At 41.6% G+C, this 12595-nt stretch overlaps 1 long non-coding RNA gene across 1 annotated transcript in view; it reads left to right on the top strand.

Annotated features, from left to right (window-relative positions):
• Positions 1–7873, top strand: part of LOC135915345 (uncharacterized) — a 216189-nt gene extending 208316 nt beyond the window's left edge. Inside the window, exon 3 of the long non-coding RNA XR_010568599.2 lies at positions 7566–7873. This is a non-coding gene — a long non-coding RNA (uncharacterized lncRNA). The remainder of the gene's footprint in view (positions 1–7565) is intronic.
• The last annotated feature ends 4722 nt before the right edge of the window (positions 7874–12595 follow it).

The following is a 12595-nucleotide window of genomic DNA, read 5'->3' as shown; positions in this document are numbered from 1 at the left end:
GGCTGTCATCGCCATTATCGTTAGCCTGTTTTGTGCCCACTGCAGGACGAAGGCCTCTCTCCCTGCGATGTCCAATTGCCACTGTCCGGCGCCAAGCGATTCCAACTAGCGCCTGCGAATTTCCTAATTTCATGAGAGTGACTCCACTGCAATGCAAATTAAATATTGTCTATACTTGACAAGACGTGTGTACTGTGGCATGAGTCAGGCTGTCCCGCATGTGCTGAAATGTGTGGTCGGTGAATACAGGTGAATACATTTCTAATGAGCCATAATGAATAGGCATATGACATCTACATTGTCGGCGACAAAAAGCCTAGTGAAAGAGAAACGAGTTACATCTAGAGACACCAAGCAGGACATCACCTAATCTTTTTGTAGCATGAAAATGTAGCAAGAAAAGCTCGCAAAAATTTTTCTCCATTGCGCCTTCTCTATACGAGTGCCGTCAGACTTCGCTTTCGATTGATATTATTCTTTCCTACCCCCATACCTCTCAGACTACCCGCCAGTCTCGCAAGCCTCTAGGCATGGCAAGAAATGATGTGAAATCAATCAATCAATCAATCAATCAATCAATCAATCAATCAATCAATCAATCAATCAATCAATCAATCAATCAATCAATCAATCAATCAATCAATCAATCAATCAGACTTTATTTCAAATACATTTGTTGACAGATTTTGTTTGCTGGTCAATATAAGCACATCGTGCTTGTTAGAAGACCAAGCAGCAGGTGGTACAGCTTTCAATAAAGATATGAAACATACAATTACCGTTCAAAATTATACAACTTTAAAGTAAAATATTCTAACACACAAAGAATAAATACTACGTTTTCCAGTCACGTAAGAATCCCAATAAGAAATCACATATTACAATAAACAGTCGAATACCACTTCCTCACATTTTTCATCATTTTACCTTTTGAATAGATATCATACAGTGTTGCAAGTTCATTAAAGGTATCAGGGACATAATACTTTCTTGTTTTCTTTCCATAGTTTGTTAACACCCTTGGATTAAAATACCTTTCTGTTTTTCGTAACTCAACATCTTTTTTTACCAATACTTTAAAAGAATTTGAATAATAATAGCGTGTTACAACCACATACTTAAATAGCTCCTGTACTGGAAGTATTCCTAGAATGTTATACTTTTATTTTCTCTCTGATTGTTCTAGTCCGGTTCCATAAGTTATGCTGTTGACAATTCGCTTGACTACGCGATCAATCGCTTGCTTTTTACAGTCAGAACATGTACCATATAATGTTATACCATATGTAATTACCGATTCTGCTAATGCCTTGTATATTGTAACTCTTAGGTTAATAGGCGTTTTCCCGCGCAGACTATACATCATGGCCACGACAGCTCTTAGCTTTCCACAAACGTGTATGACATGGTTATTCCAGGTTAGATGTTGATCAAAAAAAAAATCCTAAATACTTGACCACACGCTCAAACTGTAATGGTTGACAAATACATGCGTTGCAATGTGGAGCGTGCAAATATACATTCATGTTAAATGCAAGCACCTTATGTGGATTCCTGAAGCAGATTAGTTTAGTTTTTTGATGATTTACAAAAATTGAATTATGTGCGAACCATTCTACGATTACTGATATGTCTCTTTGGAAGATTTGACATTCCGAGTTATAGTCACTCATTTGTAGGCTATCGCAGTGCCTTCAGCGTACTGAAAAAGTTTTGATTTCAGTGGTAGGAGGCCGAGATCTGATACATATATATTAAAGAGTATTGGCCCTAGCGTGCTTCCTTGGGGCACACCACACGTTATTAATTTGAAATTGCTGTAGCTATCATCTAGTTTAACACATTGTAGTCGATCAGTAAAATAATTTAGAAAAAAATTATAGAAGTCACCTCTGAATCCTAGATTCTTTAGATTGTTGAGTAATATCTTATGTACTACTGTGTCAAAAGCCTTTGATAGGTCTAAAAATAGGGCTAACACTACATTATTATTTTCTAGTGATGTACTAATATAGTCAGAGAATTCTTCAAGCAGATTAATTGTGTTTTTATTCTTTGTAAAACCAAACTATGCCATGTTATTCAGAGAATACTTGTCACAGAATGACTGCATTACAGAGACCACATATTTTTCCATTATATGCGCTATTGTGGACAATATTGCTATCGGTCTGTAGTTTGCGCAATCACTTCTCTTTCCGTTTTTGTAGACAGGTCTTACAATTGAAAATTTTAGTTCTTTGGGTATTATGCCCGTTTCGAAAATTCCGTTTAGAATCTTTAAAAGTACTTCTTTTAGTCTGTGAAAGTTGAAGTACAAAACTCGAGGGCGGATTTTATCAAACCCCGGTGGCTTGGACTTTGTCATGCCTTGAATTATCGTCCAAAGATCAACTTCGGTCATCGCTGGAAGATAAGCTGAATGCGCGCATGTGCGTTTCGGCTCGTATTCTAAATGTTGGTCACTCTCCGTTTTTTTTCAGCTTCTCTGCTTCAGAAATAAAAGTTTCATTAAATTTATTGCATAGCATCTGTATGTCTTCATTTGGGAAATTTGTTTTCACGGTATCATCGACGCTAGCTCGTTTGGATCTGCCCATTAATTCGTTTGCCACAGTCCAAGTCTTTTTCACGTCCTTTTTCCATACCGAAAATCGGCGCATCAAATATTTTCTTTTTTCCAGGCGTAACTTAGCTGTCACCGCGTTTCGTAAAGTTCGAACTTCCACTCTGTGTTGTTCGTTGCCTGGTTCTTTTCCGCACCTTTGCCATGCTTTGTCTTTTTAAAAGCATAACTTAATAATATCACTCGTAATCCATTTTGTATTAGGATTTCTTTGCTTGATTGTTATGATTTTAGAGGACTTTACGTATATCATCCTGAAGGTTTCAACAAATTTGGCATATAAACTGGCTTGGTCTAAATGTAAAAGTGAAATCCAATCTGTGTCCTTTATGTACATGTCAACTTTTGCGTTGTCTATAATTAGTTTTTTTGTTCTTACTTCGCAATGTTCTGCATCATTGTCAGACATGACTACAAGTGATATGAAGTAATGATCTGCTAGTTTGACTTTAATTATGCCGCTTGCATAGCGCTGTTGTCCGAGCCGAACGACAATATGATCAATGCAGGTTTTCGTTACTCTTGAACCCAAATATTCCTCTCTAGTGTATTCATTAATTACATTGACCAGTCCATATTGTGCTAGTAAATAAGGATAATCTGTCACCGCTTTCCTAGACACTTGCATTATGTCGATATTCAAATCCCCTACTAGTATAAGCTGCTTCTCATTCATATATTTCTTCAACAGAGAGTTTAGCTCCTCTAGAAATAAATCTGTGTTCATGTTGGGAGGCCTGTATATCGCACATACGGTGTAGGTCACATCTACTTTACTTAGAGTGACAATAACAACTTCTGCATAATCAAAAGCTACTTCGAGCCTATTAAAAACCCAGTTATCTTTCACAAATACAAGAACTCCTCCTCCTCTTCGATTTTCTCGGCATAAAGCAATCTGTGAGTAACCTCTGAGCGTGTATCTACCTTGTTCACTTGCATTCAGATTAATCTCGGTAATCACAATTACATCGATGTTAAAGAGTCTCGTGTGTAAATATGCGCATAATTGATCCCAATTTTTCTTTATGCTGCGCACATTTATGTGTACTAAGCCAAGTTCTCGTTTTGTTTTGTTGTCAGCTAGGGTATTTGTAACGTGAAGGTCCCAATCATGAAAAGAACTGAACGAGGCCATCTAGGACATTTTTGCAAGATCATTCTCAGTGGTAATGCTTATCACACTCGCGCCTTCAGCCTTTCGAACTAGAATCTTGCCGTTTCGTGTCCACACAAACTTATAGTCGAGCTCTTTGGCAAGTTTTCTGCATTTCCAAAAAAGTTCCTTCTGCGTTTTCGTTAAGTTTTCATTTTTTCGGAGGACGTTTTTCTTTGACAGCCACAAGTCTCGGGTTGCTTGTTCTGTAAACCTGACGATTATAGGAGCGCTTTTGTCCTTCTGTGCCTTCAATCTGTGTACCCCTTCCAAAGAGTGCCTTTCAGGCAAGGGGACATCAAGCTTGCCGCTAAGATCCCCCAAGACCTGGTACAGATCCTGACCTTCTGTGTGTGGAACATCGTGTATTTCAACATTTCTCCTTCTTGAGTACTGCTCAGCACTTTCAACACATTCTCTAAGCTTTGAGATGTCATTGTCTCTCTTTTTTAGATTTTTTTCCAGTTCTTCTGTGGTTTTCTGCAATTGAGCAATTTGTCTCTGCTGATCCTCGACCTTTTTCAGGAGCTCTTCAAACTTGGCTGCCAAAAAGTCCGTTGACTTTTCAATAGTCGTAGTTGTGGCGCATTGCTTGTCTACCTTTTTTTCAAGCTTTTCAAGCGTACACAAGACTTCCACTAGTTTCTTATTTAGGCCGTCGATCAGCATAGCCAAAGAGCCCTGCCCTCCCGACTCAGTTAATTTCTTTAGCGGGGGCGTTTCCGTGCCACTGCTATCAGAATCAGTGTATCATTATCATTATCACTGCTATCAGAATGAGTATATCAAAAAGTATCATTGCTTGAAAATTTGGGCCTATGAATGCAGTGAAAGCGTAATAAACAAAGCCACATAAATACATCGCTCCACAAGCATGAAAGCTCCACAAATTCATGTACCCCCTATTATTTCTATGGCAGCTGTACGGTCGCAGCTCCGCAGTTCCTTCGAGTAATTTTAGAACTAATCTCTGTCATACGCATTTTCCACATCTCGCTCTTAAAATTATGCGTGGCCGCGTTCTTCTAAACTCCCCCGTAATCGATTAAAATACGCTTGCCGTATTAAGTCGCGAAAATGGAATTGCTTGTTCAAAAGAAAAACAACTTATTTTTTCGCCACCTCGTCTATAATTAATTGAACACTTCTGCCAGTCTTCCACTCTGCGCCACAATTCGTCAGCGTTCAACTATCAGGCCCTCATTTGGTAGAATTTTGTTTTCGATGACTATTCAAACGGGCGCGGTAAAGCAAGAGGTGACAAGTATTTGGCAGGCTGCCAAGATCACTGCATCAATGTGTAAACTATTTTATACACAAATCTCTTTGAAAGACTTCGGACCTGGTCACACATTCTACGAAGAATTTTTCACACTGTCATTGCTTACAGTAAGCTCCACTACATGACAGGTCGTTTACGCCAGTATATATCTAATGGTAACTACCGCTACTTGGCTGAACATTCCTTTCTAAAAATAAGAATCCTTGGTAGACCTTCTAAAAAAAAGAAAAGGCGCTCTTTCTGGATATATTTGAATTATGTTGCGAAAAAATATCACAATGGGCGGGCGCAAGAACAATTCAGCAGTGTGTGAGCCTACCGGGCTACGCATACGTCCAGGCTGGCTTTTTTACATAGCGCTCATGCGACGTGCCACGTGTACTCGCTTTGTACACCTCCAGTGATTTCCCCTCGAGGCAAGCAAAACAGGATGGCCACGCTACTTGGCCCGTCGGGTTTCCGCCGACCCACAGGAAGACACTCACATGCTCCGGTTTCATCGTGCTTGCGAACAGCCGATATCTTTGTCTTGGCGGGCACATTGTTCTTGCCGATTTGTAATTGCACCGTGGCCCCCTCTATGTTTAATGCATGAGGGCCTGTTCTCTCGAAGAATAGACAGCAACAGACCTCGCCTTTCATCGAGAAATACGACCAACCAGCATGACAGGGGCCTCTACTACAATGAATCGCTCGATGTACCAAAGACTCATGGCGGTCAATGCGCGCAGTTCCGTTTGACGATCGAAAAGAAAGTAGGTCATTACGCGACGTGTGCTCTGCTTTTTCTTTTTTCGGAATTCTACTGCAACTGAGAAAATCTGAAGCATCTTGGAAGGTTTGATTGTAACGGGAGAAAGGGCCAAATTTGGGAATACTGCTCTGATTTCTTTGTCACACGGGAATGAAACTTGCATATTTATAAGAGCTCGAACTCATTCGAAAACGTCGCATTTCGAGTATTAAATGCCTATGAGTCATTTAACATTTATCAGGGACCACGGAGGATTTCTGGAGCTTTGGTCGAGGCCGGAGGGAATTGGCAAGCAATTTTTGTTTTGCGAGATGGCACTTTTTAAGGTGAGTTCTTTCTTACATTGCTGCTTGGAGCGCTGTTTTTCTTGAAGATTACGGACACTGGGGCAGAACCTTACAGGGCGGCATGATGCGCGATAGACTACAGGTATGCGCTTCCCACGCACACGCCGAAGCACCATGTATACGCACAGCTGGCGCAAGCAGATAGCGTTACGCCGCAGTGACTGACACATTGCGCGATGCTAAATAGCTTTAATAAGCGTAGAGAAGCACTTCTCAGTGTAGTGTTGCTGCCTGAAAAAGAGGGTAACGACACTATTCAAATGAGGCACAGTTATTAATTTAGGAAACTGTACGTGTTTATACGCCTGTGTGCTTGTTTTTACCTGTTTCTTTACTCTCCAATGTTGTTTTCTAGGACCAGTGTGCAGAGAGAGAGAGAGAGCAAGGAGAGGAAAGGCAGGCACGTCAGCCGGACGAGCGTCCGCTTCGCTACCCTACACTGGGCGTGAGGGAAAGGGGAATATAAAGATGAGAGTGGGAACTGAGTGCCCGTGGGAGGATGCACATAAGCGGTCTCTTAAGCCGATGCACTTCAAGCACTGTACTAGTGCACGAATCGCTTTTTGTGCCAGTGACGGGTGTGGCCACAGTCCGAGTATCTTTGACTCGGAGAACGGTCTCGAGTCAAGTCGGTTTAAAGTTGTCTGGAGAGAGAGGTGTTGTACGTCGTAGCGAGGACACATACGCAATAGGTGCTCGGTGGTTTCCTCGCACCAACAGCAGTCGCACATCGGGCTATCGGATATTCCTATACGATAGGAATAAGCGTTCGTGCATGCCACTCCTAGCCAAGCGGCACAGGAAGGTTGTTTCGCCTCGGGAAAGGCTAGATGGCAGCTGTAGCCGTAGCAAGGGGTACAGCTCATGCAATCAGCAATTGAAGGCACTTGAAGTCCAGAGAGCTTGTGACTTCGCAAGCACACAAAGTTCCCTGGCAGCGTCCATCCTCACCAAAGGTATTGGACGCAAGTGGGTGTCTTCGTGGGCAGACCGCGCAGCTCTGTCCGCAAAGTCGTTGCTGACGATGCCACAAGCCGCAGGAATCCACTGAAAGATTACATTGTGCCCTGTTTCCAGATCGTGGTGGTGTATTTCGCTAATGTCGGATATCATCTGCTCGCATCTTCTGTGATGTAAGGCAGACTTGATACTGTGAAGAGGACTTTGTATGTGTCCTTGCTGCTTGTATATTCAGTGTTCTTCGATGCTTTTGGGAATTTGTTTCTTGTTTTTTCAATCCACAAGAAGCTGCTGGTGCTACCTAAAGGCCCCACCCTATCTTATAATATTGTTTTATTAAAAAGCATTCACTGATTTGGTGAGTTGGTGAAAACTTGGTGAGTGGGCAGCTTGGCAACAGCTACGGAATGCCGTCTAAATGCTACGTCTTGCTTATGCAGCTTGCCAGACTTTTCCTCGGAACCGTCGTCCCTGCTGCTGCCTTCACGCAGCTGACTGCACCATCACCGCTGCAATCGCACGTGGCTGAGATCGAGGAAGCTGTGCAGGTCTGCACTATCGCCCACGTGTGTCATGGGTGCGGGCCATCAATCCGCTCATCTCTGCCGCTAGACACCGCCCTCAACTTTGCCATTCCTGACAAACCAATCAGCAACCCTCCCAGCTCAGCGACATCATCAGGCAGGGGTTTAAAAGTCCTGTGTGTGGTTCCCCTCATCAGTGGGCAGCTTGGCAACAGCTACGGAATGTCGCCTAAATGCTGTTTCTTGCTTATGCAGGTATGTTACCGCAACAATGCTCATTGTCTAAAGTCCGACGATCGTTTTTTGCTGTTGCTGTGCTGCCCACAGCCACTTTTTTTTCATTATGTATGCTCTGTTATGGTGATGGCCCTCAATCACATCTCTTGAGTGGTGATATCAAGCTTAACCCTGGACCCACTACGGGAACCCGGTCGACTAAATTCACTAAAAAGGCTCGCGCTTCTTTGGGCCATTCAAGCCGCTCTGCTAATTCGCTGAGGGCTTCTAATCCTACTGGAGAGCTGGTGGTTGAGGAAGCATTCTCGAACTCCGATAATCCTGTGCTTGTAGAACTTTTCAATGAAATATTGACTAACAATAAGGACATGGCTCACGACATCGCAGATATAAAAAGTTCTGTTGGTATGCGCTTCGAGGCACATAAATTGCGCATTTCCGCTGTTGAAAAGGAATTGGCCACCTATGCTTCATGGCCTCAAAATGGTCAATTACATAACGAAATAGGTGCAGTCAAGCGTACAGTCACTGAGTTGACTGGAAAGAATGAAGATCTAGAAAATCGGTCTAGGCGGAACAACACTATTTTACATGGCTTATTAGAAACTGTTGATGAAACTCAAGATTCCCTTCTATCCAATATATCTTAATTATTTCAACAGAGTCTTGGCATTCAATGTCCTCGCATCGAACGCCTCATTCGTTTCGGAAGAGCTCGTGAGAACCATCCACGCCCGGTAATTTTGAAAATGCTTGATTTTAATGACAAGCTTACTTTGCTGAAGAATGGTTTTAAGCTTACGGATTCCGGACTTAGGCTTTCTGATAACTTTTCTCCCAGAGTTCGTGGTATAAGGAAAAAACTATGGGAGGCGTCCAGTCAGGATAGCAACAATGGGTCTTCTGTTAAGATTAGGTTTCACCATATTTTCATTGACAACATTCGGTATAACTGGTGCGATTCCACCAACTGTCTTGTAAAAATCTCTAATCGTCGCAACTTTTCTAAGACAGCAAGTCCCGCATCACAGTCAGCAACATGTTGACCTTCTTCTACAACCCAAAGAGATCTTACCATTATGGACATCAACGCTAGAAGTATAGCTAATAAATTTCCCCTTTTTCTTGCGCTTGTTTTGTCCTATTCACCTGACATTATTGGTCTCACCGAAACTTGGTTACATGCGGGTATTCATGACTCGGAGTTTACACCGCCAGGTTACGTCACCGTGCGAAATGATCGTCGTAATCAAAGAGGTGGTGGTGTTGCATTGCTTTTTGGCTCGGATTTCAAATTCAAAGTCCTCTTCTCTCCACTAGACATAGAATCAGTCTCCTGTAGACTTTACTACGGTAAACAATTCTTAAACATATGCGTTTTCTATCGTCCCCCTAATAGTTCGTTTGAAACTCTTGACAACCTGGACCAATTCTTACTGCAAGATAATTTAGCTTCCTCAAATTTCGTCTTACTGGGTGATTTTAATGCTCCCGGAATCGACTGGACATCTCTCTCATTTTTTTGAACATGGTTATGCATTAAACAGGAAATTCGTTGAATTTTCGTTATCTCTTGGCTTAAAGCGGGTCGTTCACAGTGCCACCCGTGGTGACGCAGTACTGGATTTGATTTTTCTCAGCACTGATTTTGCCAAGACCGGTTACAAGTACGAAAGTATTGATGGTATCTCGGATCACAACGATGTTTTTCTATCTGCAAACCGGCCGATCCATAACCAAAGTTTTACGCTGTCCACGTTTCGAGACTTTTCCAGAGCTGATAACGTCCGTATCATAGATGAACTATCCAATAATTTCGACGCATTTTTGGCACATGGACTATCTAGTGACGTTGATGCGCTCGTGGCGTCTTTTGAAAGCATAGTAAAATCATGTATATATCGATTCGTTCCTTTGAAAAGTAAGAAAAAAAAACAATAACTTTCCCTGGATGAACCAAGAACTGCTGCACTTATCGCGACGTGCTGGTAGACTTCGCACTAAACGCTCGAACAATCCTGAGGCATGCGTTTTGTACGATCAGGTGAAAAATTAATTCCAGAAAAAAAACCACCTTGGCCAAAAATTTCTTCTATCATGTTCAGTTGCCGAAACTGCTCAAGTCTAACCCCCGTCGTAAATTTTGGTCTTTCATATCTCCTGGCTCCTCTTCTTCCACATCTTTTAAAATCAACAACAGTGTTGTTAACGATCCATTAGAGAATTCAGAAGCGTTTAATACATATTTTCAGTCAGTATTCGCCTCGGATGACTCCAGTCGTTCAACATTTGCAACTAACGATTCATATGCACTTGATGATATCAATATTAGCCTAGAAGGTGGGTTCAATCTCATACTAAACTTAGACATTAAAAAACCAGCCGGCCCTGATAGAATTCCGAATTCCTTTTTAGTACGATTCTCGCTATGGATATCTAAGTATTTGTTCATTATATGTCAGAAGTCCCTTAATAGTGACGTTGTGCCTTCTTCCTAATAAATCTGGTGACAGGCAGCTTTTATCTAACTATAGGCCTATTTCTTTAACTGCAACCTCATGTAAAATACTAGAACACATAATCTATAAGCATATAATACTGTTCCTTGAAAATAATAACCAATTGAACAGCTTTCAGCACGGCTTCAGGCGCGGTTTTGGTACTGTAACACAACTTACGGAGTTCATTCATGACCTTTCCCATTACATTGACTTAGGTAAGCAGATTGACACCATTTTCATTGACTTTAGCAAAGCTTTTGACACAGTACTACACTCTAAATTGCTCTTGAAACTCCATAATATACTAAATAACCCTCAGTTAGTGTCTTGGATTTCCAGTTTCCTTTTTTTGCGTTTCCAATTCGTATGCTATGATTCTGCGGATTCGTGTGTAGTCGACGTCACCTCAGGAGTCCCACAGGGATCCGTACTTGGCCCTCTACTATTCTTATTGTTTATTAACGACCTTCCAGACCATGTTACTTTAAAAATACGCTTCTATGCAGATGATTGTGCTATGTACAGCCCAGTTGACTCACCCGCTGATCATCAGCGCCTTGAAGATGCCTTTGTTTCATTTTGTGACTGGTGTGCTACTTGGAAAATGAGCATAAATTTTGATAAAACTGCTATAATGCCTTTTACTAATAGACACATGCCCGTATGTTATTATTATATATGCAACGGTTTACCAATAACACGAGTTTTTCAATACAAATATTTAGGCATCATTTTTACACCCACCTTGTCTTGGTCTAAGCATATAGATTACATTAAAAAACTTGGTTACATCCGCCGGACGCTGTCTCCTGCTCCGAGGGACACTAAATTAGTTGCATATAAAACACTGATTCGCCCAATTTTAGAATATGCTTCTTCCGTATGGAACCCATATAAACAATGTGAAATTTATTGTATTGAGTCGGTCCAGAGGAAGGCTATTCGTTTTGTTTACCGTCGCTTCGACCGAGACTTTTCACCGTCAGCTGCTCTTACGGAATTAAACCTCCAGTTTCTTTCTAGACGGCGGCACATAGAATCTCTGAAGATTTTCTATTCTTATAAGAACTCTCTTTGTCACCTATCAGATCCCTCCCTTTTAGCCTGCTTGCCCGACTTCAACTAGAGCTTATCATGCCTCTAATATCAGACCACTCCATCCACGCACTAACACTTTCAAATAAAGTTTTTTCCCCCGTATGACTGAACAGTGGAATTTGTTACCTGCCGAAGTTCGTTTGTTACCCATTTCTTAATTTTTAAATGCTATTGCTGGTGTATAGTTGCTTCACATTTTGTATTTCTATGTTCTTGTTCTGCATATCATAATCAGTTTTATTCGCATGTACACCCACTCCTGCCATAGCCCTAACGGGCTGCAGTATATATAAATAAATAAATAAAAATAAAAAAAATAACGCTACTGCGGGTTTCTGCGCAGCAACTTTGTTATCAAGAACTTCCAACGTCCTCGAAAATTCCTGCTTTTAATGATAGAAATGGCATCCCTCTTCACAGGCGATCATCCGTTACCCCAGAAAACGCTTTATTATTACGCTTTCAGTTTTCCTTCTGAGGATTTATTTACCTGCAAAATATGCATGGTTCACGTAGTATCCGCATATTGACGTGTGTATGCGAAATTTTTCCGCTGAACTTACTGAGAGTACTGGCATTGGAACCGCAAGGGCATCGCAGATTGCATTAGCAACCATCTGTACGCTTTCATGCCGCAGCATTTGTAGTTTTTTAACCTTCCTTTTTGCTGTCGTGTAATCGTGCCAGTGGCAGCTGATTTCGTTTGAAACGTGGGCATTACCTGATAAGAAATATCCCGTTTTGTTGCAGAAAGAATATTCCCTTACAAAATGTACCCACTCCATTGCTGAAGTTCTATGCTTCCACCCCTCCCAATTCCCTGTCTTATTCTTTTGGGTCAAGAATAGGGGCGGAGGCACTTAAATGTTAGCTTAGATGATCCAATCCCCTAGAATATTACGAAGCGCCTGGCGGTGCGGGAAAATTGAATATTCATCGCATGAACGTCAAGACTATAGGAGCTGGATATTTTGCGAGTTATAGGAGTCATCCTGCTATCGTGTACGACATACTGCAACTCCTCTTGGCTGTGTGAAATTGATCGCTAATGCAAAGGAAAATGGAAATTCCACCCGTTCTGTCTTTAACATCTTGCTGGAAAGGACTTAA

Source organism: Dermacentor albipictus, chromosome 1 (assembly GCF_038994185.2).
Source record: "Dermacentor albipictus isolate Rhodes 1998 colony chromosome 1, USDA_Dalb.pri_finalv2, whole genome shotgun sequence".
Lineage (NCBI taxonomy): Eukaryota > Metazoa > Arthropoda > Arachnida > Ixodida > Ixodidae > Dermacentor > Dermacentor albipictus.
The sequence above is the reverse complement of the archived record's forward strand: the minus strand, read 5'-3'. Positions and strand labels throughout refer to the sequence as shown.